Source organism: Apteryx mantelli, chromosome 2 (assembly GCF_036417845.1).
Source record: "Apteryx mantelli isolate bAptMan1 chromosome 2, bAptMan1.hap1, whole genome shotgun sequence".
In the NCBI taxonomy this organism is placed as follows: Eukaryota; Metazoa; Chordata; class Aves; order Apterygiformes; family Apterygidae; genus Apteryx; species Apteryx mantelli.
The window spans coordinates 38,851,522-38,877,752 of record NC_089979.1 but is presented as its reverse complement, the minus strand read 5'-3'; positions in this window follow the sequence as shown (position 1 = coordinate 38,877,752).

Here is a 26,231-nt window from a genome sequence, read left to right as displayed (position 1 = left end):
TCCTTTCTGAAGAAAACTTCTTTCCTGATAGTGTTCACCTGTGCATTTAAGGCAGGATTACAAGGCCGACACTAGCTACCAGCCATAAAAGAGGAAGAAGCAGCTATGTTTGGTTAATAATGGACCAAATGTTTTATTATCCATCTATTCTGCCACTTCCTGTCCAAACCATTTGCCCAATATACATACTGTACAAAATGTCTCACATAATGAGAGAAGTGTTCTTTTTCGAGAAGGTAATCCCTTACATCTTCTGAGTATCAGCATAATCTCTTAAATACTGAATGTGTATTTATCTAATGTTCTGAGCACAAAAAATGCCCCAATATCTAAACTCTAAATGAATGAGGAGATCTTATAGCAGTATACAACTCATTAGCAATATTAAATGGACTTTCTGCTCCAAAATTCTTTCTTTACTCGTCTTATCCTGAATATACCCTATATAGAGCATTGCAACTGCCATGAAGGCCAAGTAACTGGAAGTCTGACTGACCATGAAGGTCAATGAGCACCAGAGACCAGGCAAATACCTTGTCGTTGCTCACAGACATCTAGAAACTGTCAAGATGAGCATTTCAGATTTGAACAGACATGCCAGCAAAATAGGCAGATGGTCCCCTCTTACACGATCATAGTCTAAACGGCTCTGGGCATCATGGACCACTTGTTACACAGCGTGGATGACATGGACAGAGTAGGTTCTACCCAGGCTGAAGGTATGAAGTTTCTGACTGGCTGTCAAATAAACAGAGAGAGATAACTGCAACAATCCAGGTGGGAGCCGCTAAAGCACGGACATATAGAGTAAAGTCCACTCTGAGGGGAAAAAAATGGCCATTTTAATAGTCTAGGTATAATTCACACAGTGAAGCTTAACTGTAGGCATTTGCATGTCAGTGATGAGACTGTCTTTGCAAAATGTATATATTTACTTTGTAAATTAATTGGAGAATGTGTAATTGATTTATTTTTCTATTTCTTCATTAAGCTGTAGTGTTGAACTGAATTTTATTTTCTGTAAAACTTGTTCACTAATTTATTTCAAACTGTAAGGAATGCACCTCTCTTTCATACTTTACATCGGTTAAACCTGTTACTACAACCGTGATTGATCAAGAATGTAGTCTAAAAGTCCTAATTTAAAATGGGACTAAATGTACCATAATTTTAAAAGGTTTGCTACCTTTTTAAAATAAAAAAATAGTGTTCCTTTAAAGCCGATGAGCTTCTTTACCCACTGCTTTTGTGATTATACAAAAAAAGTAGAAAGATGAAGCCTCTGACTTTATTTACGTGTCACTTTGGTATAGACTAACACTAAATTGCCATCAGTCCAACCACAAAAGGTTCTCATTAGCTTTACCAGTGAGCCAAACCTCTTCTCATGCTGGAGGGAAATCACATCAGTGACTTCTCTCCTGTAATGGAAAAGATCAGAAGGGAAGACTTTCACTAATAACTGACAGCTCTACAGCTGTGGCTGTTCCTGTCAAGCATCTGTCTGGAACAGCCTCTCATTGCTGGGTGAAGTTGTCAGCTTCATAAGGTGGTGGGCCTCCTGAGGCATCCTAAAATAAAAGGAAATATTGTGATATTTTCTTTCTCTCAGCAAGTACACATGCTGTCCCCAACAGTGCAAGAACAACTGCCTGGTGGGGCAAACCCAGGCTAAGGGAGCTCCTGTTTCTGTAAATATATTCAACACAGATCCTATCTCCAGGTCACGCTTTTGGTAAAGTATCCATGATGAATGTGAGGCATTGTCATTTTCTCTGTAGAAGCTGGATGGGGAAGGTGGTGAATGTCCAAGGTTTGTGATCTAGAATTGAAGTGTAAGGTATGTAGGGTGGAAGTCGGAAACTGAAACCACGGTGGTCTAGGACAGGACAAACTCTGTCCTCCTGTGGGGCCACTCATGCCTCCAGCAATATCACTTTCCACAGTCCTCTTTCTGTGTTGAGCTGGAGGCTGACCTCTGTGCTTTTGAGCCACGTTCTTGGGGAAAAATCAATAAACAAAAAAATATTTCCATGAAAAATTCAAGATTTTCAGATTGTGCTATCTTCAATATTCGACTGAGAATTAATAGAGATTTTTCCTGATTTCATCAACAACACCACTGAACTGATTATCAGTACATTTCCAGTTTTGGTTAATAATTACCAAGTCGGCACAATCGATTTTTTAAAACTCTAGCATTTTTCAGGAAATATTTTGCAAAAATGAAGCACTTCAAGAGCTCACAGTTTTCCACTTTCCCCAAGAGAGTTGATAAAGTTCTTTTTTTTTCCTGTGAGAAAGTATTTCTGTTTGAAAAATTTCAACCTAGTTTTTAATTCCTAGAATTGTTATTGAATTGCCATATGACCTTGGGCAAGTTACTGAACATTTTTTGTATCTTGATTTATCTATTTAATAGAATGCTTATAGAGCACAGTGCACAAATACTAACACTTCAGAAAAAAAAGTCAGCCCAACTAGTGTCATACATCTGTTCAAGAAAGCACATTTAGGGAGGAGTAGCAGAACTGCTGCCTCTCATCTTTCAGCTTGAAAAGATAGAGGGTAAGATGTGCTTTCTGTTTCTCCTCAGTCACTCTGAGTGTATTTTGGCACAAAAGAGAGGGAGATGCAGAGGAAAATTGAGAGCTGGGTTCCCATGAATGAGATCCTTCACTCCCTGGTGCCTTAGGAGAAAATAGATGGAGTTGCATTTTCTTGGCACAAGTGTCAGCTCTGTCTTACCTCTGAGCAGATTACCACTTTCTGGAGCCATTGTCCAATGCCTTGATTATTCTCCAAGTAAGTACAGACCAAGGGGAAGTGAGGAGGTGAGACAAGAAAGGAAGTTAGAATAAAAGAACCCAAACCTAGGTAGGAAGATGAGAGAAAGTTATACAAGAATGTGGCTTTGGAGGAAATTATGAGCCAAGGGAGAGGAAGCGACATTGTCTACTCCTTGAGGTACCAACTGCGAGGAATGGAAGTACAGGGAAACATAGCCATAGATATCTCTTGAGTCACTCATTTGAGGGCCAGGAGGAACAAAAGGAGGAAAGCAATGACAGGGGACTCTTCCATGTAAGGAGGGAGGAGACAGGGATGTACTTGAAATCTCATGCTTCTAATCACCCTATACGGGTTAAAGTGACACCAAATGTTGCCTTCATAGTTACTCCATTTATGAAATTAGTTATTTGATGGCATAGCTTTATTATAAAATGTCACCCTACCATTAAATTGTATGGGCAGGGAGGGAGGCAGACATCTTTCCCTGGTGGCTTCTGAGGTTGCCAGTGCTGCAGCTGACCACCGTTCTGCATCCAGTGGCTATCTGCTGATGTGGGTGTCAAGTGCCAGGAAAGGGAAGAGCTCCAGCACTAAACACTCTGTTGGGAAAAATCCCTGCCAACTCCACCCTGAAAACACAGAGCATTCCTACCAGCTGTTTGCTTATGACAAATTTGGCTACCTGACTGCCAGCCTTGCTGTGGTCAGAGTCCTCATCAAATCACAGCACAGTACATAATCAGTTTTGACTTGCAAGGAATAAAAAAAGAAATCTCAATGAGAACTGCAGATCAAACACGACACAATTAACTTCAGCCCTGCTTATTCACACTGAACATCCCTACGGTCTCTTCTCTCCCCTTTAGGCCAAATTGTGGTATCTACCACTGTCCAAAGTAAGGTTTGGAGTGGTACAGAACAGTATTTAGATTTAGATTTGGAGAAATGTCTGACCATGTACTACAACAACATTTTCTTTCCAGTGTCCTTTGGATGAACAGTACAGGGAATCACAGAATCACAGAATGGTTTAGGTTGAAAGGGACCTCTGGAGATCCTCTAAGTCTAACCCCCCTGCTCAAGCAGGGTCACCTAGAGCATGTTGTACAGGATTGCATCCAGGCGGGTTTTGAATATCTCCAGAGAAGAAGATTCCACAACCTCTCTGGGCAACCTGTTCCTGGGCTCTGTCACCTTCACAGTGAAGAAGTTTTTCCTCACATTCAGATGGAACTTCCTGTGTTTCAGTTTGTGCCCGTTGCCTCACGTCCTGTCGCTCGGCACCACTGAAAAGAGTCTGGCCCCATCCTCTTGACATCCCCCGTTTAGATATTTGTATACATTGATAAGATCCCCCCTCATTCTTCCCTTCTCCAGGCTAAACCATCCCAGCTCTCTCAGACTTTCCTCATAAGAGAGATGCTCCAGTCCCTTAATCATCTTTGTAGTCCTCTGCTGGACTCTTTCCCATAGTTCCATGTATCCCTTGTACTGGGGAGCCCAGAACTGGACACAGTACTCCAGATGTGGCCTCCCCAGGGCTGAGTAGAGGGGGAGGATCACCTCCCTCGACCTGCTGGCAACACTCTTCCTGATGCACCCCAGGATACCATTGGCCTTCTTGGCCACAAGGGCACATTGCTGGCTCATGGGAGAGTAACAATGATTTGGTTTATAAAGTCCAAAGTGAACAAAGTTTAATACTGCTTACTTCAGTCTTCCTAATATGTGAGGGAGTACACAGCACTGTACAATTTTTCTCGTTTACTTGCTCTTTATAGGATAGAATTTTGCAGCATTCTCTCTTTTAACTGGCCTGTAATAATCATTCTTAATACTGGAACATGCCACTCTACGTAGTGGCTACTTATAGCCCTACCAGAGTACTAAGAGGGACAGGCCCACACTGAGCACCACTGTCTCATGAAGACGGTTGGGAAGGGGAGACTGAGAGGAAGAGCTCAAGGGTGATTTTTGACACAAACAAATAGGTAACCAAAGTTCATCTTCTACATCAAAATTTAAACTGAATGTGAAGACGCAGTGGCATCTGCTGTATTGTCTGGTTCTACATGTTAAGGAGTCTTTGATCAAAACAACATACATTATTTCTTTGTTGAAACTGTAAACAAAAATCTGAAGATATGTTTTAAACAGGAATGCAATCCTGATTGTGAATTAATTTCAAAAATGTTTTTTTATTCTGCTATGCCATGGGAAAATGAATTCCTTCTCTGGTCACAGAATAGTTTACATATTTTAAATAATTAGATATGTGTTTTATTTAGTTTAAAATTTTTATTTTTTTTAAAGACTTAAAATTCTTCAAGGCTGAAGATAAGATACTACTTTATATGTCTAATTAGTTTTTTGGGGAATTGCATAAGTGAGAAATGCGTTTGAGACCTACAACCAGCTTTGACGTAATAATATAGTAGGTGTAGATAAAATCCCTGGATAGTCATCATGCATTTTTGACTTGTTTTTCTTAGTAGCCATATGATAAAAATAAATCCAGTTTTGAAAATGTGTGACATATGGCATTTGAGTTATGAAGTAACTATGTCTAATTATAGGAAGTAATGACTTTATCTTAAAGCTGTAACATGTATTTTTCTTTATATACTATTCATTTCATCACTAGCTGTTTCCAGCATGTTTTAAATATTTAATATGGCAATGTCCACATGATATTTATATGTAAAAGATTTAGATCTACTAATCCAAGTCCACATAAAGCTGTTATCCAGAGCTGCAGCTTTCTAATTTATATACATACATGCACACCTATATATACAAAGAGACAATTGTTTGTTATATAGACATATAGTTTTCAGTTGTGCAAACTAGTAAGATATTCCACACTATTGTTGTAAAAAATAATTTAATAGTCAACTATTCTAATGAGAAGAAGCTCCCTAATACAAAAAGCCATGCTTTTAGTGGAACTGAACTCAGTCTGCTGAAACAAAACAGGTGGACTGTGAGAAATTAATCTAAGTAGTGGGATAAAAAATTGGAGGTATGTACTCCTTTTTATTTTCTTCCTCAGCCTTTAGTCAGGTACGCTATCACTAAAGTCAAAGATTAATAAAAACAGGGTAAGCCCCATAGAAGATCGCCCATGAAGAAGACAGGCATGAGAGCTATTTCAATCTTGCTTATTTTTTGAAAAATCTTTCCTAATAGTTTTCGCATCCTTTTGCCAAGAGGACTTAAAACTGCTGTATACCTTCAAACATAGACTGCATCTTTGGTGATTTAGATATAGATTTATATTGAGAGTGTTCAAAGGCCTTCAGAATTTGCACCATTAATCTCAGCCTGCGGAGCCCAACCTCTGCAGTATATTCTTTGTTCCACTTTCTACCCCTGATCCTTCTGCCATGCCAACCCACAATGGAGCAACTTCAGGTGAACCTGTGGGGAGAAGAGTCAGGGGACGATGTATGACTGGAGTCTGGGGCTTCTTGCTAGTCCACGCTAGGAAAGGGCTGGGGGAACAGTGAGCAGAGACAGCATCATGCTCTGTTAAAGAACAGAGCCTCATGTTTGCTAGAGCTGAGAGCACTTCCCAGCTCCTGGGTCCAAATCCGTGTTAGAAAAAGACCAAGGAATAAGCAGGTCATCTTGCTGTCTCCTCCCAAACCTTGGTTTCCACAGCAGGGAAACACAGATGCAAGGACTAGAAAGAAGCCATGTCATGCTTCTGAGTATGAGCCTGAGTATGGACCTGGACCAGTCAATGGACCATATCTGGGAATTGTGCAGCGGAGCACACACCTATCCTAGGAATACTCATCCAAAATGTACTCTAGGAATAGCTAAGAGGATCAACATACAATTATGAGCCAGGGCTTACAAAAACAGTTTACAGCACGGCTGGCTTTAGGAACAGGCAAATGGGAAGCAAAATGGCCCTGCTGCCTATTTATCTAAGGCAGAATCCTGGACAGATAGGTTCACTTTTGTTGCTGCTGGTGCTACTGAAGAAGGTATCTAAGTACATGGAGCAGTGGCTGCTGGATGTGAGGGAAATTCACTTCTGCACCTTAACCCTCCTCCCTTTTTTTCTGGTGGCCGTTCATTGTTATGGTGGGAAAATTCAGTTTGGTTCTGCTTCTAGTACTGGAACATGCTGCAAATATGTCACTGAACTAGCAGTCTTCATTCAGCAAAGCTTTCTTGCCTGATAATCAATCAGCCTTAGCAGTACTTGTATATTCTTATTTGGCATGTAACTTTGTTTTAGTTCTGTTTCATTTGTATTGGGTGAAAATGCAAAAAGAGGTTATAGAAAGGAAGAGAAAAGCCATTAAAGAAGTACAATTTAAGGAGGAGGTAGGTCAGGTATGTGAAAACTGTGGGTCATGTTAGTAATATTCCTCTGTCAACAATATAACTGGTTGATATTTAAGCTCTTGCTATTGACTTCTTAGCTTTGGCAAAGTTGAGCAATGGGGAGAGCACTAAACTGACTCATTTTGGGGGAAGTTCCTTCTCTCTCTGCACCTCAGTTTTCTCACAGGTAAGATGAGGAGAATTATATTCTTGAGACACACTTTAAGATGTGCTGTGCAAAAAATAAGCTAGCTGTTAGTACCAGAAGGTTGGCTAAAGGTTTGCCATTGTTCACCACTGTTCCTTGCTTGTCTCTTCATCCCTCTTTTGTCAAGGAGCACTCATCATTCTCACTCGACTGCAGTCAGCCTCTGTTGCTGTTTATCTTGCCATCTACATGCAATTCAAATGTAGTAAATACTGAAATTAAATACAGCATATAAAAATACCTGACGCGTGGCACATACTTAGTAGGGGCTCGGCTGCAGCACTGGGTGGAAGAGGAGAGTTAATAAGATAGGGTACTGTCATCATTTTAACTCTGGGAGGGAGCTCGGATACTGCAGCACTGGCCACTTTGCAAGCAGACTGATTGTGTCTGGACAAAAGGTATGCAGGGGCACTCATTGGAAGCAAAAGGTTCATGCTTTAAACTGGATTCAATAAATCACTTTGTCCTATAGTGGATGGAAATGTATACTGCTAACAGTCCAGTGCTATACAAACATTTAGAAGCTTAATACTATATAAATGTATGAGACCAGATTTAGGCTTCAGTGAAATGTTATGAAATTCCATTGAAATCATGAGGTTGCAGGAAGTGAAGGTGGGGTTTGTCTCAGAGATTAAATGCACAGGTGTGTTTTTAAATGTTATCATTTTTTTGTTTTGCATATGTATGCTTCAGCAAGGAGAGGTAGAGCCGTTTTAAAGGGAAACTAGGTCACAACCTTTTTAAACATTACATGCTATTTCAAATCAACTAACCATGCAGTAGTCCTCAGAGCTTAGCTACGGTTTAGTCTCTTAGCAGACCAGACAAAAATATGCATATAAGTGTACCTGTATATAAATACATATATAAAGAAATTATTTTTTTTAAAGAATGTAAGGTCTCTGTGGGTTGTCTTTTACTGTATTTTTCACTAAGGTATCAGGCCCATGCTTTCCAATGCAAGTGATAAAATATACTTTGCACTTCTTCCACCAGGAATAGCCTTCCATCCCTACATGGGTGATGCTCATCAGTGCCAGTGGTTGTGGTTGTGTTTAATTAAAGGGGAATTCAAGGATAACCACTCTTGTTTAAGACAGATAGGAACTACCCACCACCTTGATGCTTCATCTGACTCACCTGCCTGATAAAGCACTCACATATGCTGCAAGGTCCAGTTCCAGAAATTTGCTTTAACAAATGTATGATCAGAATAAAAATAACAGAAATAATAATAGAAATCCATTTCATTTCTTAAGACATGAAAAGGAAGGTGGCATAGGTGTGTGTCAAACAACATGATAACAAGAGTGATTTCCAAGTTGGGATATTTTATACGTTTTATATTCACTTCATACAAAAGGTTGCTTAAGTATAATGTGTAAGATAGCTATTTTGTGACAAGAAGTACTGACAATGTCAGAAGTCAAGAATGAAAGAAATTCAGATTCTTCTCCATATAGTGAGCACAAGGGATTTAGGTGCTGATCTCCAAAAAAAGTATTTTTTCAGGTGCCTAAGCACATCATTTAGTGCACTTCTGCAAAACTGCTGCACAAAACCACCTTTATTTTTGCCAGTAAGTCTGTGCCAAGCAGCCTCAGAGTTGCCACAATGAATGAACTACTTAGAGTGCGAGGTCCTAAGGACCAAGTCGGGATCCTCAGATTTACTGTTACTGTGCTGGATTGGGTTTGATAGGTGTGAGATGTGAAAGCAAATGGAGTCTGTATGAAAGGTGGGCCAGAGTTTTTATGAGGCTGGCTGTGTTTGTGTTCCCCATCCCAAAACAGCACCACTGGTAAATCACTTCAGGAATGAGACAGAGCCGTGTACAAGAGCTTGCTCTGAAAGGGGTAGCTGAGGGATCCCGAGCTCAGGTTGCCCTCTGCTCAAAAGGACCCTGTAACCAGCTGGATCTTGACATTTTGCTGTGTGTCTTTTGCTCTCTAGCTTTTCAGCAATGGGAGAACTGGGATAAAACACCTAACTCCAGAAGAGTATGCACTGCTGCAGACAGACCCTGAGCAGACAGAAATTACCCATCTGAGTAAAGGTATGTACCCAAGCGTCCCTCCATATGATGTCTCCCTTGCCACCCCAAATGACTTCTCACTGCCCTGGTTTTCTGGAGGTGCTTTTCCCCCTATGCTCTAAATGGGAACAGAAGCTCCTACTTTGGGGCTGAAGGCTTCAAGGGGGCTACTGAATTGTTTGAGAATCTGAATATTTTTTGCCAAGGGTATCAGTGGCTCAGGTTGTTTCAAAAGATGACTGTGAGGCCCTAAATCACCCAGATAATTTTGAGAATATTACCTAGAATCACTACAAATGGCTTCAGTTTGCAAACACATCTGAGGTAAGTAACCATATGCATTTGAATAGCCCTATTGAATTCAACAGGACTGTTGGTATGCATCAAATAAATGTGTGTTTGCTTGCTGATCCAGGCCTAAGCAAAGATATTCTACCAAGACTTTTTATTCTCCGTAAAACAATGGCTACACTATAGAATAGTATCCATAAATTTCCATTCTCCTTTTGTAGAAGTCCATTGTTGTTTTGTTTTTACTCAGTCAACAAAGCTTCTTTTTTATTGTCCACAGCCGACGTTTTTTACTATCTTATTTTTCCCCTGATGTTTATAATTCATTGATATTATATAAATTTCTGCACTAACAAGATTTAAAAAATAACTAGAATTAAATCGTAGTGTTCTGGGATATTACCATGGTTGTTGACTCAGCAAAAGGCTGGATTCTCGAGTGCATTCTATAATTTGTGTTAGAAGAGCATATATATGGGTGTTTTTCTGGAACCATATGAAATATAAAAATACCCAAAGAAAAACAGAAATATGTATTAGATATGTGAAGGACTATTCTGTAGATCCTTATCTTGACATGCTGTACTGTCTTGCTGAAATTATTACGACTTCATAGTAAAAATGAGAAAAAACAGTTTATTTCTCTAATCAGAGAATATTTTTTGCTATGTGGAATACAAGTTGTAAAATAGTTGATACTGATGAGATTCAGGAATATACTTCGTCTTAGCAATTAGTAGGACATATAGTATCTAGCTCTGTTCATTTATATTTTTCCTAAAGAGTGGTTGAGTTGGCTGTTCTCTCTTACATTGCAGCATCATTTTATTTAATGTTTTAGGAATGGGCACACAGGGTAGCACAGTCCAGAGGCAGAGCTTGCCTCTGGTGACAGTACAGAAATGAAACTGAATATTCTGAGCTTACACAGTAGAGTATTTCCAATGTTTATATTTCTGAATAGGTTTACTGAAACCATAAATAAAGGAAAGGTGAGTCACCTTCCATTTCTGCAGGATGGATAGGGCAGAGTGGAAACATTTTTAATTTTACGAAGTGAAATAGTGAGTCAGGGTTTCGTGTCCATTTATTTCAGATGACTGTTTAATTTCCAGAAATAGTTTTCATAAGTTGTAATGAAAGAAAAGATTATTATAATTACCACTGGAGGAATTTTTGTGTTTGTTTCTCATTACAGAATATCAGTCAGAAGTGTTATGACTGAAAACATAGAGGCTATTTCAGTGTAGGCTTTAATTTTCACATCTTTTGGAATTTAAAAAGCTCACCTTGCTAGTGTACCCACATTTATTTCCTGTCTGCTGAGGGGAGAATATGACTGAGGGTCTTGTGTGTGAAGAACGTTTTGGGAAGAGCTATACTTAAAGATTATTTCTGAACAAGGTAAGATTTTTGGCCATTCTTTGTCATGCAGGGGGGATCCTGCTGTCACAGCTTGGTTTCTGAGAAAGTTTTGTTGCCGGTACGTATTAGCCTCTTGCGCTGTTTGGCTGTTGTTGCAGAAGGTGGCTGTCATGTGAGATGATAGTCACAGGAAGAGGTCTTTGAATAGCAGGCAGAAACCTCAGGCCTAACACTGTGTGGCAGAAGGAAGCATGATTATATTTATTCAGCAGGTTGCCAAGTAGATAAGTTTCTAGATGGAACTTTTTCAAACTAAATAGCTTGATCCGTAGATGTAATGAGGAACAATAATCAAAACTAGAGTTTAAAACATGAAAGCAAAGCTGCTATTCTACATCTGTCCTGGTCTTGTAGATATCCCGCAGCAAAGCCCAAAAAATCCCAAGGCTGCCAACTAACTTAATTAGGAGACAGGTACCCTTCATCAAGGAAAAGGTTATAAAGGAAGCAAATTATTAAAATAAATGGCTCACTTCTTTCCAGTGCCTTGTATTCATGCCAAAGTTTGGTTTTAGCCTATAGTTTTTCATTCAGGCGGATGTTTGTTTTACATGCCTTCCCTCTGAGCAGTCCTGACAGTTTAGTCCAGCCTGTCTCACGTCCCCTCTCAATGGCTGTTGAATAATATGTTGAAGATACTGAGTATTATGGGACTGTATAGGTGAAGGCTTTGGCAAAGAAGACAATATACAAATATAAAACAATTGTCTACATTTGCCCCCTGTGGAAGCTCATCTCAGAACTGAGAAAACTGATGTTTGTGAAGAAGCGGGCATATACGGCCTTGCGCAGCACCAGGTGCTGTGGGGAGACGTAACTTGGGCATGGGTACACAGCTCCTGCTTGAGGAGCGGAAAGAGCCTGACAAAGTGCCATGGCTGAAACCTGCCAAAGGGACCGAGGGTTCACGCAGCTGACAGTGCTGGAGGTCTGATGAATAAGATGTTGTGCAGCTAAACACATTAACAGACTGCGAGGTGCTCGAACGCTATGACAATGAAGGCTGCCTGAGCACCCCAGCTAAAGGGACACAGCCTGATAGATAGGGGGTTCTGGCAGAAATTATATCAGGCCTGTCTATGAAATTCAGGAATATAGGATTTTGTTGCAAATCAGGTCTGGTATAATTTAATGAACTAGTATTAACAAGCTTCACAAACTGCATCTTTCACTGTCTCTCAGCTGTGTAGTATTCATTAAAAAGAATATATGCAAATTTGGCAGCATAAACAGAATTTAAAATAAGGAATAACACAACAAACATTCTAGAAAGCTTTCTGGTTTTCTTTCAGGATGAGTTGTCTGTTTGCTATATCCTAGCCTCCAGTTTGTCCTTTAAAAGGCTGCCACTGCATCGACTAGAAGGAAAAGGCCACAACTTCACCACTTCAGCAAGCACACTAGGAAGAACTTTGCTAGTATTATCCTTTAAAATAGATCTTGGCTAGTGGATCAGTCCTGCTTCCACAGAGGTCAGCAGGGGCTTTGCCTGAAGGGCAAGGCTGCCCTCTCCATCTGAAGCCAAATCTTTTCTCATACATCAAGAACTCTTCATGATGAAGTGGAAAAGCAGACGCCATCCCCTTTCACTGCTTCTCCAGGCAAAGTGTAAACCTCAGTGCACTCAGTAAATTCCTTTAAACATTTACGTGAGCTGAAATTGCTTCCTCTGCTGACCTTTGCTCAGTGTGCAGCACTTCATCCAACCACAGTTACACATATCAAATGGGCAGCTCAGGTAGAGTGCCTGTGTTGTATGCTGACTTGTATGCCTGAGTTTTAACTTTTTTCCTGGATGGTTCTCCATTACCTCTTTCTTTGCTTTTTATGTGGTCAGTTGAGTCTCATCCATTGTCTCCTCCATGGCCTCCACGACTTATTATGCTAACAGGATGCTCCTTCTTATTAAGAGATTAGTAATTCTATTGTATTTGCTTTCATTTTTATTGGATTTATGATTTAATAATTTATATACCAATCCCCATAGAAGTTTATGTACCCTAATCACAAACTGTTGCCCTTATTGGGCAGCAATAACACCAACAGAGGGAAAAATAGCTTCTATATCCTTAGTCCCAAGGTAGGCTGAATCTGCAGTGTATTCAACAGTAAAAACACTTCTTCTGAAAGTTGCCATACTTATAGCTGTGCAGGCAGAAGTCCTCTGATGGCATGACTGAAAAACAGGACTAACGACACCAACAAGCAGCACCCTTGAGGACAAGGGTTCTATAGTGCTCTAAGTTTTAGGCCCTAGTCCAGATGAGCTCTGCAGAGGTGTGCCTGACCTCTTCCTGGACTTAGGGGAATCGGGAGCATTTTTCTGGTTCACAGAGGCTGAAAGCAGAATGCTTGGGTACCTTTCTTATAAGTGCAAAATGAAGTTTAACTTACTGAGTGGAGGGAAGAGAGGGTGGGGATGGGAAAGAGAGCCAGATGTGCCAAGTTTATAGATGGCTGAACCAATGCATTGTTTTTTGCTTTTTCTAAATTAAAAATATTAACTGTTTTAATTCTTTTACTTTGTGATTTGCTCAGAAAAATGAATTCATTATTGCATTTCATTAAATGGTAGCTCGTATATCTTTTTATTTCGCTAAATGAGAATTAGAGCAAAGTAGAAATTTAAGCTTAAAACCCGTTCTTGTTGTTTAGGTGTAAAATTCTTTCTCCTACTTTGCATGCCTGGAACTAATATGGCATTAAGTATATTCTAATTTTAAAGAATTTAATACATGCATAATCTGCTTTACAAGCAGAGATTAGATTTTTTTCATATTAAAATTAATTGGGGCAACTCAGAGACATAACTTAGGGCATATTCATTTAAACAAAATAGGAAAAATCTTTCATTTTTAATGTTTTTTTTAAAGCATTATATGCTCTATTTTAAAGAGTATTGTGTGAAGCTTTCATTGAAAAGGACTCTTGTTCTATTACTTGAAACGAAAAATTAAGGCAATATGATTGAACCTATATGTAAGCTTGTGTTTATTGTGTGCATTAATGGTTTCAGTATTTTAAAACACAGAAATAGGTGCTTATATATAGTTCAGAATATCTGACTATTTGTAAAATTACTTGTAAAAACAAGAGCAAACTCTCAGCTTTGGGAGATTTTCAGAAGTATTCAGTAACTTAAGATGCCTTCATTCTGGGCTTGGTGTTGCAGCTGGATCTGATTCTTTGAAAGTGACAGAATACTTACCTCTGAATATAAGTCCCCTTAGAAAATTGTACCAAGTTCAGCATTCAAAAATGGGGGGCTGGGAGGTGCATAGAATCAAATTTAAAAAATGTTAGTCGCCAGAGTCCGCAGCATGTCCTTTTTGTTCTCTCTCTCAATAATAGAAATCAATATTAAAGCGTATGGGCAGAAAATGTTTTTTTAAACATCAAAATTGACCTGTTCCTTTGTTGCAGAAATGGTTAAATCCTACCCAATTCCTGAGAACTGGCATTTCAAGCTTGAAACAAGAGGACAGGGCTTGGGAACTTTGCTTACCTTGTGTCTTCGTAAAGCTCAAAGTTCTTGGCAAAATAAGAAACAGAATTACTTTCTATGAATGATTTTAAACTATTTGGTCTTTAGTGTTTGAGAGAGTCTCAGGTTACTACTAAAAGGACTTTCAAGCAGTATGTGAACCTTTTACAGCGTGTACCATTTCTATTTGTACCATACCTCTTTTATCAAATTAACACATAAAAAGCTGTCATAACAATTTCACATACTTTTCACCTAAGTGACCTTCTGTAGAGTAGCTCTTGGCCAAGGAACAATATTACAGGCCTAATTCTGTTTCCGCTGATGTTTGTTACAGACTTGCAAGTAAATAGGCTTGTTTATGTCTCTCACAGGTCATAAACAAGAATTCAGCTCTACTTTTTTTTTTCTCTCTCTCACACACACAAATACATGCACCTAAAGACACCTCTACATAAAAAATGTAAATGTTTATGCCTCATCAAAGTCACAAATAAGAAACTGCCTGTCCTCCTAATTTTCTCCTCTATTACAAGACATATGCATTTTGTCTAAGATTTGTTAAGGAAACACAGTCTCAATGGCATTTCCTTCTCTGGTATTTAACTGCTTTAGTGCCATATATTTGTAACACCAGCATGTTTGGCTCTAACATGGGAGAATACTGGATACACAACAGGCTTTATATCATATCTTCTTCTTATGCATCCTGATACCCCTCCCTTCTTTTTCCCTTCTTCCTGCTATTTCACAAACTAAAGGCCTTCCCTTTTTGTCACTCTATTAAAAAAACAGATTCCTAGGCACGCAATGCCTTAGATCTGGCTATTCCTCATTTGTGCACAATGGGAGCATGCAATCCGATGTCAAGAAGTGGCAGCAGCCCAGGAGTGGCGGAGGGATCTCCTCTGCTGAGCCCCCAAGGCTGCGGCCCCCAAGGCTGCGGCTCGGCTGGCAGCCCTCCTCCCCACCCAGGATGGGGCCCAAACTTCACCTCCGCAGGGCAGCTGAGAGCACGCGCCAAATGCTAACTTTGGGCGCACAGCGAAGCGTAGGAGCTATTTCCAAGCAGTGTAAGTAACAGGGCTCTTTTAAGGCATCTTTAGGTGCTTTTCTGTCCTACATGCTGCAGTATAGCGTATGATATCAGATCATCACAAGCCAGTAAGATATAAAATATTTTCCAAATGGCATGGCAGTGCTTCTATGATAATGACAAACTGGAGAAGTTAACAGTGTTGAGCAGTCTCCAGGCCATTACCCATAGGAATTTACTTTTGCTGCACTCAGATATGCAATAGAAGGAGAGCGACAGTCAGAACCAGGCAGAGGCAATTCTCATCAGTCAGCCTAAATACTTGCTACACAATTCTCTTATATTCGAAGGTGAGTTCAAATCTTATAGTACATTTATTTTGCCCCCCCCCCAAAAAAAAATTAAGGGATCACAATTATTTCCACTCCAAACTGGACCTGTATTTCAGTGGGAAAACCACTTTCCAAACACAAGTAGGCCTGTTGTGTGCAACAACTGGCATCAAAACTTCAGATTTTATGTATGCTTTTGATGTAAAAAGCACCACATAACACATTTCAGAAAACATAATTTGAATGCATTCAAAAAAATTATCACAAATGAAACAAGGACATACTCTGTGTGAAATTTCATGGAAAGGAATTTCACCTGTTAACTGTAGCTTTTTGTGAATCATTTGTTTAAATTTACTTTATTTTTGGTTCTTCACATATGGAATAAACACTTAGAAAGGAGGTTGCTGACATGGGTTGCACTCCAGATTTTGTCTGTCAAGGCATACAGTGGGTGCTTGTCTATTTTGCAGGAAAAGGGTGATGGCAGTGGCTGTAAACACCCCCATATGTTTTACTTCGGTCTGGAGAGCATCAATAAGAGCACAGTCCTGGTGGTGTGGATTTTCAGGAGGGGGTAACCTCCTGGCTAGGTCCACAGGGCTCTGGGAGAGCTTGTGCAGCCCACGTGGCAGTGTATGCCACCTCTGCTATTCTGTTACTGAAATCCATACCTAATGCAGCCATACTTGTAATTGCAGTCTGAGGTAGGAGCATGAATAAAGCGCATATACTGAGTCAATACGTTTATAAAGCACCAGAAGAGCTATTTTTCTGAACAGATATGGGCAAAAACTTCACTGATCAGAAAGTTCATAAAACAGGTATTTCTTCCTAATTATGCATTTAATCATACTGAAGCAGATAAGCATTTTCTCTCTCTTAAATAAAAGAGGGCAACTGGATAACAAAAGTCCTGAGGTGGTATATTCTGTTGATAAAGACTGCTCTGCATGAGACAGGTGAGAAATTTGAGAGGTATATAAATGGATTAGCTGCCCTATGAAAAACTAACCCTGCTGCTACCTCAGACACATTCTTCATTACTCCATGAAACAGTTATTTTTAAAACAAGTTAGTGAAAGTTTATACATAAGTATAATATCAATATTCCAATTCTAATTATATGAGTAATCCCCCCAGGTTGAACAGTAAATGCAGGTAGTCCAGTCTGTTTTATAATTCAGATCATTTGTATGCATTGGGTAATGTGATTTATAACCATATTTGCACTTTGAAATAAAAAGGGGACTCAAAAAGGAGATACTAACATCTCTTTAAATATATTGCTTTATTTTTCATTCTGAAACCACTTGACCTGTGCAATACTGGGTTCTTTACCTATACAAATAAATTTAAGGCTTAATCCTTAATAACACATATTCCAAACATTCAAGAGCTGCTAAAGTTATCAAATTAGTATCAAGGAAACAAAAGAAGAACCTTCTTTAGCAACAACAGCAAAAAGTAAACTACCTGCTTCTATTAAAATGATTCTTAGGAGAGAAGGCATTTTTATTAAATGAAAAAAATCAGGGAAAAAAGCTTTTCAAAAAATACCAATATATTATTTTGAACTATATTTATAAAATATTTAGCTGTCTGCAAGAATTGAACAAATACAATAGTTTTATTCAACACACTTATAAATCATTGTCATAACATTTATTGAAGCTTCTGGTAATTGTTATTTATAATAACATTGAATAAACAATTGTTGGTATATTCATTTTTCTATTAATAATAAAATGGTTGTTCCTCCAAAATCTTATTTAAATTAAAAACTTTTGTATTTCCTACATATCTATATAATATTGTTACAAAGCCAGAAAATTTTCTTGTATTTTTAAAAATGGACTTTTTTTCTGTCTAGAATTTGCTTATTTTTGAATGTAGTTTTGACAAAAGAGCAATATGTTAAAGCTGCTACATGATTGTATGTTGGCAGTCAGAAATTACATTCTTTATTCTTTTAAACAGCAGATTATTATTTTAGTTGAAAAAAGTTTAAAATATCTTTATAAAGTAAAACTCAGCCATTACACAATTTAAGATGCTGGACAAGAAATAAACTTATTGGTGTTCGAAACTGTATGGTTACTTTTGAAAAAAGCTTTAAAATGCTGCAGCCATTCCCATACCTCCATGTATGCGTGCTTTCTGAATACAGACAGGCTTTGTCATAATGCAACACAGTCTTTTCCTTTTAAATACTAAATTATCAGCTCATCGTTGGAACTATTTCTTGAAAACTTAACTTCCAAGTTAAATAAAATATGTTCATAATAAAAACATAGTGTCCCCACTTAGCAGAGATAATGGATTTTTCTAAAACTATTCCTTAAAATAATGTATTTCTATACTGTTGATATGACAGTACAATATGTAAATATATGACATCTATAATAAATATTATAGATGTAATGAATACATGTTTTGAGCTAAATGTGCATATGAGAAACTTGAATATAAGAGATTACAATGTCTAAGGGCTTTATAAAACTTTTTTCATATTACTACAGTGGTTTGATTGCAAAACCTAGAGATGCTTAACCTCTATTGTGAGTTGTGCAGATAATAAATAAAACCCGACACGCAAAAAAGCTGTTTATCAAGAAAAGTATTTTCATTGGCCAAAGCCCCTCGATCTCTTCATATAATAATCTTTGTTTCACATCTCCTTTAGTCAAATATTCTATATAGCAAAAATTGTTATTTTGTGACCCATACAAATCTCATTCTTTAATTAGAAATGGACAATTTTACATCTGATATCTTATCCTTAACATGAAAAAAAACATAAAAAAATCTATGAAGATTTAAAGTAGCTATACAATGTCTGGTTTATACTAACATCCTAATCATTATTAAAGAGCATATTTGTTGTGAATTCTTAGCACTTGCTTTACAAAATAGTGTAACTTGTAAATATTTGCAATATTTTGAATGCAAGCACACAGAGGAAAAATTCCAATTTGCATGTACTCTTAAGTAGCATTTATAAAGCTATGGATAATTATTTTCAAAGCAGTGATTAATAAGTGTCCATTTTCATATCATCATTGGTAATAGATGCAATCTCACTCAGGCACCCTGCCATTCTGTTTAATACAAGTGTATCCTAGTGTAAAAAGGATCTTGTCATACTTATCTCTAATGGTGAATGATTTCTTTCCTGTTCCTGAAGACACTTTGCACCCAATATTCTCAAATCCTATCATACTACAGGCTGACAAATAAGCTAACAACAATGTAGTAGCAGGCTACATTTATGTGTAGGTGCATGGTCTCTAGAAGATATGCAGAACATAACTGGATATTTTTTGCTTGTAAATAGCACAAAATACACATACGAAGAGATCTACCTATAGGAATAGATGCAAAATTTTTGGATTTAAGTAAAATATCACAGTCTGACAAAGCAATATACATGTTCTGCATATCCAGAAAGTGGGAAGAAAATTAAGCATCATTTTCCTATCGTTACAGTTGCAATGCTTCAAATGCAAAAGCAGAAAATATCTGTCACTGTTCCAGTGTTTACAATTAATATTTGTAAGTTTTGTCGTTCTTAGTATATGTTTGTGCTTTATATGCTTAATTCTATTTTCAAGCAATTGTACTGTATAAAGCTGACAACAATTTGTTCTGATTCATGGTTTAGGAGGAGCAGCTGATTAATCCCATGTCAACAGTCTTGACCCTATGTAGAAAACAGAATCATAGAAGGCCTGCTTAACAATATATCAAGGGTACAGTTGCTTATTTTCTCTGGTTTGTAAAATCGATAAATCACCTGCAAATGCAGAGTAAGTTAGGACAGTGCAATTCAGTCATTATCACTTTTATCCCCCCCCCCCCTTTTTTATATAGTAAATGTGTTTTGTTCTTTAGAAGATTTTGGTGGAAGACTACCAGCATGTCACCTCATTTTGTTTCTGTATGCTAAAAGCCTATAAAAAGGACCATATGTATTTATTTGTTGCTTTAGACTTGTCTTTTCATGAATGTCCCATAAAGGAAAGAAACCCTAACCGCTTTCTTAAAATGCTTAAATGTCAAGGCTCAGTGCTATAAATGTTGACTTGTGAGTAGGCTTCACTTTCCAGGAAAGCTGAGCCAGTTATCTTAACAAGAGCTTACAGAATTGGGTCCTTCCAGGAAGGTATTTAACTTTTTTTTTTCTTCAAGATGTAAGGATTATACAATATCATCAAGCAAATCCCTTTCTCCCACAAATATATATATATAAATTGTAAATATATATATATATATATATATATAAAATTGTGTGTTCTTCCACTAATGATTTTGCTTAAGTATGAGCGTACAGTTTCTGGTTAATATTACACTAATATTGCTGAGTAAACCAGATGAAATAAAACATATATGCCAGTCATTTAAAATGTGGTCATTGGCATGAGACAACAGAATGCATGCATTTTCATTCCTAGTACTGAAGCAAAGTGACTCACCAAAGTCAGTTTGAAAATAGTGATGAAATTTTAAATTTTAAGGTGTGCAATTCTATATGGCAGCTCCAGAAAAGAATGTGCCTTTTACTGTAAGGCCCACACAGCTAGGGGAAAAAAACAACAAAAACGTACATAACATAACAAAATAAAGCCAAAATCTGTGGAAATCTTCTCATGTAAACTGCATAATAGCACTTCAAATGGCCCCTTTCTGTCGTCCACTGTAACCATCACATTCCCATTTCTGCTGCAGTCAGGTGAACTGTCAAAGAGCTATTATGGTTGGTTGCATAGAATTCCGAGGAAGACAAATCTGTGCAATTTTCTCCTTGGACAATAAATGGTTCTTTTGGTGCCTTTAGGTTTTCCTAAACAATTTTGGTAAAGAAAAAATGAGTTTTAAATTTTTTCCTTATTTTTACATGTATATGGTAATGCAAGGGGCTTTATTTGGGCTGAAACCTTTACTATGAATGCATAACTCTTTGATGGATGCACATTAGCATTCCAGTATGTGGGTAAGATTTATTTATTTTTTCCTTTTCTGGTACATAATGTAGCTCAAGTAGATGCTTAAGATAGTATGATGGCATGTAATATTTCGGTGTGTGTTTTTTCACAAACACAACAACAAAATGTATATACAAATACAAAATCATCCAATCTGTTAATTAAAACTATAACTACCCTGAAATATTAAATGTATTTAGTCTTTCATGCTTGTTTAAAATACTGCATGCTCAGAAGTGAATACATTACTGTGATGTGTAATACCGCATCTTCTGATAAGCCTTATCTCATAAATAAAAAAGATGTGTAAATGACATGCTTTTGAAAGGTTTTTCTTCAGAGGCAAGTATTTTGTCCATTCTGGTGAGGTATGTCATATAAGCAAAATGAGAGTTTGATTATGTCTTTCATATAGTTAATAAACACGTGGTTGTCAAAAACCACGAGGTTTCTTGCTGGTTGTTTTCATCTTCTACAAAAAAATAAGGTGTTTCAGAACTGACCTTTGCTCTGTTGAGTCATCTCACTTTTTTAGTTCACTTTACCTTATTGACCAGTAGCATAAGCCAGAATTTTTGTATCCTTAGAAAGACGGCAAAATACAACTTGCTCATTAATTTTTTAAGTTGGATTCTTTTGTTTCTTATGTACATGATTTTGCTAAAATTTGAGACTTTTCAAATATACCGTAAAAACATCCCTGAGTTTTAATTATACCTCTATCACCTTCCTTCACCACTGAATTTCCCCACAGCAATTACCTGTTTTGGAGCTTATTTGTTTACAACCCTTCTAATTAGCAAATGTTAAATGAGACATTCTTTATATTTAATTTGGAGCTATATTAGAGTACACATTGAGTTGCATTCACTGATCTTGCTCTTCTAGAAAATAAAATTTTAATTTGGCACCTCTTTCTGGAAATAGCTTTGTTTAATGTATTCCACATATGTATAAGTGCATCTCCTTATAGCTCCCTAAACAACCTTAACATCAATAAGGAACAGTCCCTGCCCCAGAGAGTTTACATTTATGACAGAAACTTCCAGTTTGAAGCACTGTCAGAGCGTTCATGAAAAATAAAACAACGTGATGCAGATCAGTCAGAGAGAATCCAGCCCTTAGTCAAAGAGCCTGTTTCTCCTGTTTTCAGTATACTGTATTACAGAAGAGGAGCCTTTCAGTGCATTTGCTAATCTGATGATTCTTTCTGCTTTTATTTCCCCCACAGAGCATGTAGCATCTACAAAGATGCCTGATTTTTTGTGCAGATAGCGCAGTTTGGAAAATGCAGTTTGCAAGCTTATTTGCTCCTGTGCCATGCTCATAAGCAGAATATCATTCCTTTCTGCATATCCGCTAGACTGGACAAATCAAGGTGACAATCCATGGTTAACTCTGTCAGGCCCTTTGTCCTGCTGCTCCTGTGAAGCGAAATACAATGGGAGCAAAGTGGAATATATAACAGTCCAGCTGCCTTGTTGTGACAGCGCCGTCCCGAATTACAGTGTGTCAGCCCTTGTTTGTATATCGATAGCTAGTCCATAACATGACAATGCAGATTGCGCGAAAGTGCTTCAATACGAGAAAAAAATTGTGTCGGGGGGGGGGGAAATCAAACCTGTCTTGCGAAACAGAAACTCATAAAAGGCAATATTTTGGTACAGTTGTTGCATTCAGATGTAGGGCCCATTTTTTCACTCTGACATATTTCTAAAGGATGCAGGTAGGCTCTCGCTTTTAAATCTGTCATACGGTGTTTGCTTACAGGGCTCCGCATTGATGTTACTTTTAAGGCAGTTTATATTTCATTTAAGCATGCAATTAATCATCTTTACAGTGTTGATGTGACTGGCATCAGCAGCGTTATTTAATTAAATTTGAAATTATTGTACAGTAAATATAGGCTTCCAACTAGCCAGTCCAAATTAAATGCTGAGGTCTATTTCTTACCCATGGTGTTTCCAATTTAAATGTTCATCCAAAAGGTTACACTTCATGGGTTGAAATCATTTTTATGTTCTCACTGTTGCTAAACCAAAAGATCAACTGTATGTAAGTCCTGTGCATCTATTAGCTGCAGCAATGTGTACATATTATCTATATTTCTCATATTCCATTTTATATTAGCGATATTATGACTGATGTTCTTTAAGCACCATTTTTCTTCTGATACTTTGTCTCTTCTGTCATGTCAGCACCGAGCTGCCGTTACACAGTCCTTCCTCCATTTTGTTTCAGCCTGGTAATCAAGCAATTAGCCCACAAAATGGAGGTGCTCTGCTTTGCTCCTCGTCCTGCGTGTGGATCCGAGTGGGTTTACCTGTGTGACAGCGGCAGGCAGCGCGCTTTGCTGCTGAGCGCGTTAAATCGTCCGCCAGAGAGCGTCCCCACGATGACCAGTAAGTGGCCATTGCTTAGGGGGACTTGTGGAGGAGTGAGACCTTTGTGGTGCTTTCACCCGAGAATTACGTGCAGCGCACGCACTACCTGCCAACGCTGCGCAGGCTACAGGAGAAAGCATATGGCTGCTCCCTTTCCCCGAGTATATTCAAGCTCTAATTTTATACGGACCTGAAAATGTGAAGGGAGCCTGACTTAAATGTTAGGAACAACATTGCTTTTCACCTTGTCTTTATTTCAAAAAGAAAAGAAAGGAAAAAAAAAAAAGGAAACCAAACCAAACCAAACCAACAACACCATTTGTTTTATGTTACAGCTTTCCACAGACAATTCACAACATGTCTAGCAAGGAATCAGACCAGAAATACCGTCTCACTCCTATCATATATATAATACAGCTTTTGAATACTGGAAAATCTGTCATCCGTTAAGTGCAGCTCAGGTCTTCTGTGTGAAAAGCACAAGCCTTTTTTTTTTTTTAATGCAGTGCTGCCGTGTCTGCACTTTTTTGAAATTGCATATTTATCGGTCTATGAATTATTTATGAGTGGAGAAGGGAGGGGTAGGGCTGGAAGGGGAAGGAAGAGTGAGAAAACATATGCTTGGGCAGAGGAATACCTTAAATGAATCCAGTACCAAGTCTTTTGAAGGATTACTTGTAATTACTTTTTCTTTCTTTTTCTTTTTCTTTTTCTTTTTCTTTTTCTTTTTCTTTTTCTTTTTCTTTTTTGTTTCTCTTACGTGTCACTCATTTGTCTGCTGTTCCTATTCTTTTGCTTGGTTGGTTTTATTTGACTTTTTGGGACCAAGAAGGGATTGGGGGTAGTGCTTGCTAAGAGTTGGAAAATTTTGCCACAGAAATGAATTGAGCGGTTCCTTGACTTCTAAAGTACAGGGTGTTTAATAAATATTAATCCTTCAACTGTCAGACTGAATTATTGTCAAAAAGGGGCTGACAGATTGAGGATTAATGACATGTTTCATAAATTAGAAAAGAACTATCAGCAGAATGCCCTCAGTAGGGATCAGGAATGGCCCTGGTTCACCATAGACTAGTTGCACATCATATCTGTGTCGGACCTTAGTTCAGACTTACGCAGAAAACCAAAACAACCCTCCCTCCTACAAACACACCTTCAGCTCTTCATGTGCTGGGATCTGACATGTAGAGACTTTCCTCTTTAGGATCAGCAAGTACTGAAATAGTAAGGTTGTCTCAGACACCAGATAATTTGATCAGACAGTCAAATCCATATTCTTTTTTTTCTTTCTAATGGTTTTGTTAAAGGGAAATTGGGGGAGGTGGAGTCATTTCTGTTCAAACATCTCAATGTTGTATTTTCCCACTATGAAAAATACAACATCACAGAAAGCTGAAGACATGACATTATAATGGTAAATTGGAAAAATGGTAGCTGCCTCTTCAAAAACACCCAGAATTTCGTATACAAATTATGTATTAAAGGAAATATATTTGCATAAAACAAATAGTAGTAATTTAATATAAAGTGACAGGATTTTTAGGAGAGGCTAATGTGTGTCAAAAAATATCGTGTAGAGTTTTTAATCAAACTCATGATCCTCAGCTGAATGATTGCTTGTAAAGCTGATTTTACTGCATTTTCTAATTCATTAAAAGCAAATCTCTCTCCCTCTCTTTTTCCTTTTTGTGATTATTAAGGGAAAATTAAGTTTAATTTGTGTAAGATCAGATCTTTTTGGGGTGGCTGAATCAAACAAGCGGTCATCTGGGGTGCCATTCTTTCTCTCGGCACAGAGATGTACAATATGAAACTGGGCTACCAGAGTGTATAAAAATGTTTAGCCTAATCACTCCCTAATGACAGCGACTTATGTCCTTAGTGCAGTCAATTTGTTTCCTGGGTTTTAAAAGTAGATTATTTCCATGGTGCAGGCTTAGTGTAAGCTGTTGAGAAACCACAAGCACTGCACTTCAGCCTGAGTTTGGGACATTCGCCAAGGGTAATCTGATTAAAAGGGCATTTTTTACAACATTGTGGTGCTTTGAAAATTCTGTGCAGCCAGATAGAGTAGGGCCAAAAAAACCCTGCTTTTTCAAAGCTAACAATTTTGTCTGAGCAGAATTAAAAGCGTGATAAGCAGCATCACTGGAATGATTTTCTTCGACAGACTTGCAACTGGATAAACAAAGCATCCTTAGTAACACATCTGTTACAGACCCACAAGCAAATTCATGATCTATTTAATGCAGGGGTTTGCCTGTTTGTTCTGCCTTTAATCACGCTTGCTTCCTGCGTAGGTGTGAGGTTCTGAGGCCTATAAGAACAAAAATGTTTCCCTTTTTTTACAGTAGTTTTTCTTTCCCATGACATGACATTTATAAATGTTCTACTATGAAAGTGGTTATTTGTGATGTGCTCTAACAACCAATGTTGGGTACCATATTCCTGAGAAGTTTAGCAGCTGTATGTTGTTAAAAGATAATTATCCTATCTCGAATCTTGGATTTCTTATGAGAGAGAGAATGTAATACTAATTAAATATGTCATGTTTGCACACATCAGAACATACTCGAAAGAACTGTTCTTGGATCACTTGCTATATTGAACTGCTTTCATATTCTTCTGCAGTACCTAAATAAGGAAGAGAAGGTAACAGATTTCTCTTTCCATCTTCAGAGCCATGCATTTCTCTGAATGGCAAGTTCATCATGGTCTCCACACATGCTAATAGCTTAGGACTGTTTACAGCAAGACATTTGTGTACACAATGTACTTCAAAGTCACTGGGTTCAGTGAGACTGTACAACAGATCAGTCTGGTACTAGGTTTGAGTGTGACAGGCAAAATGAAATTTGTTTTCTACAAAACAGGCTTTTTTAGTTTGCTTAATAAATATTAAATGATGAGG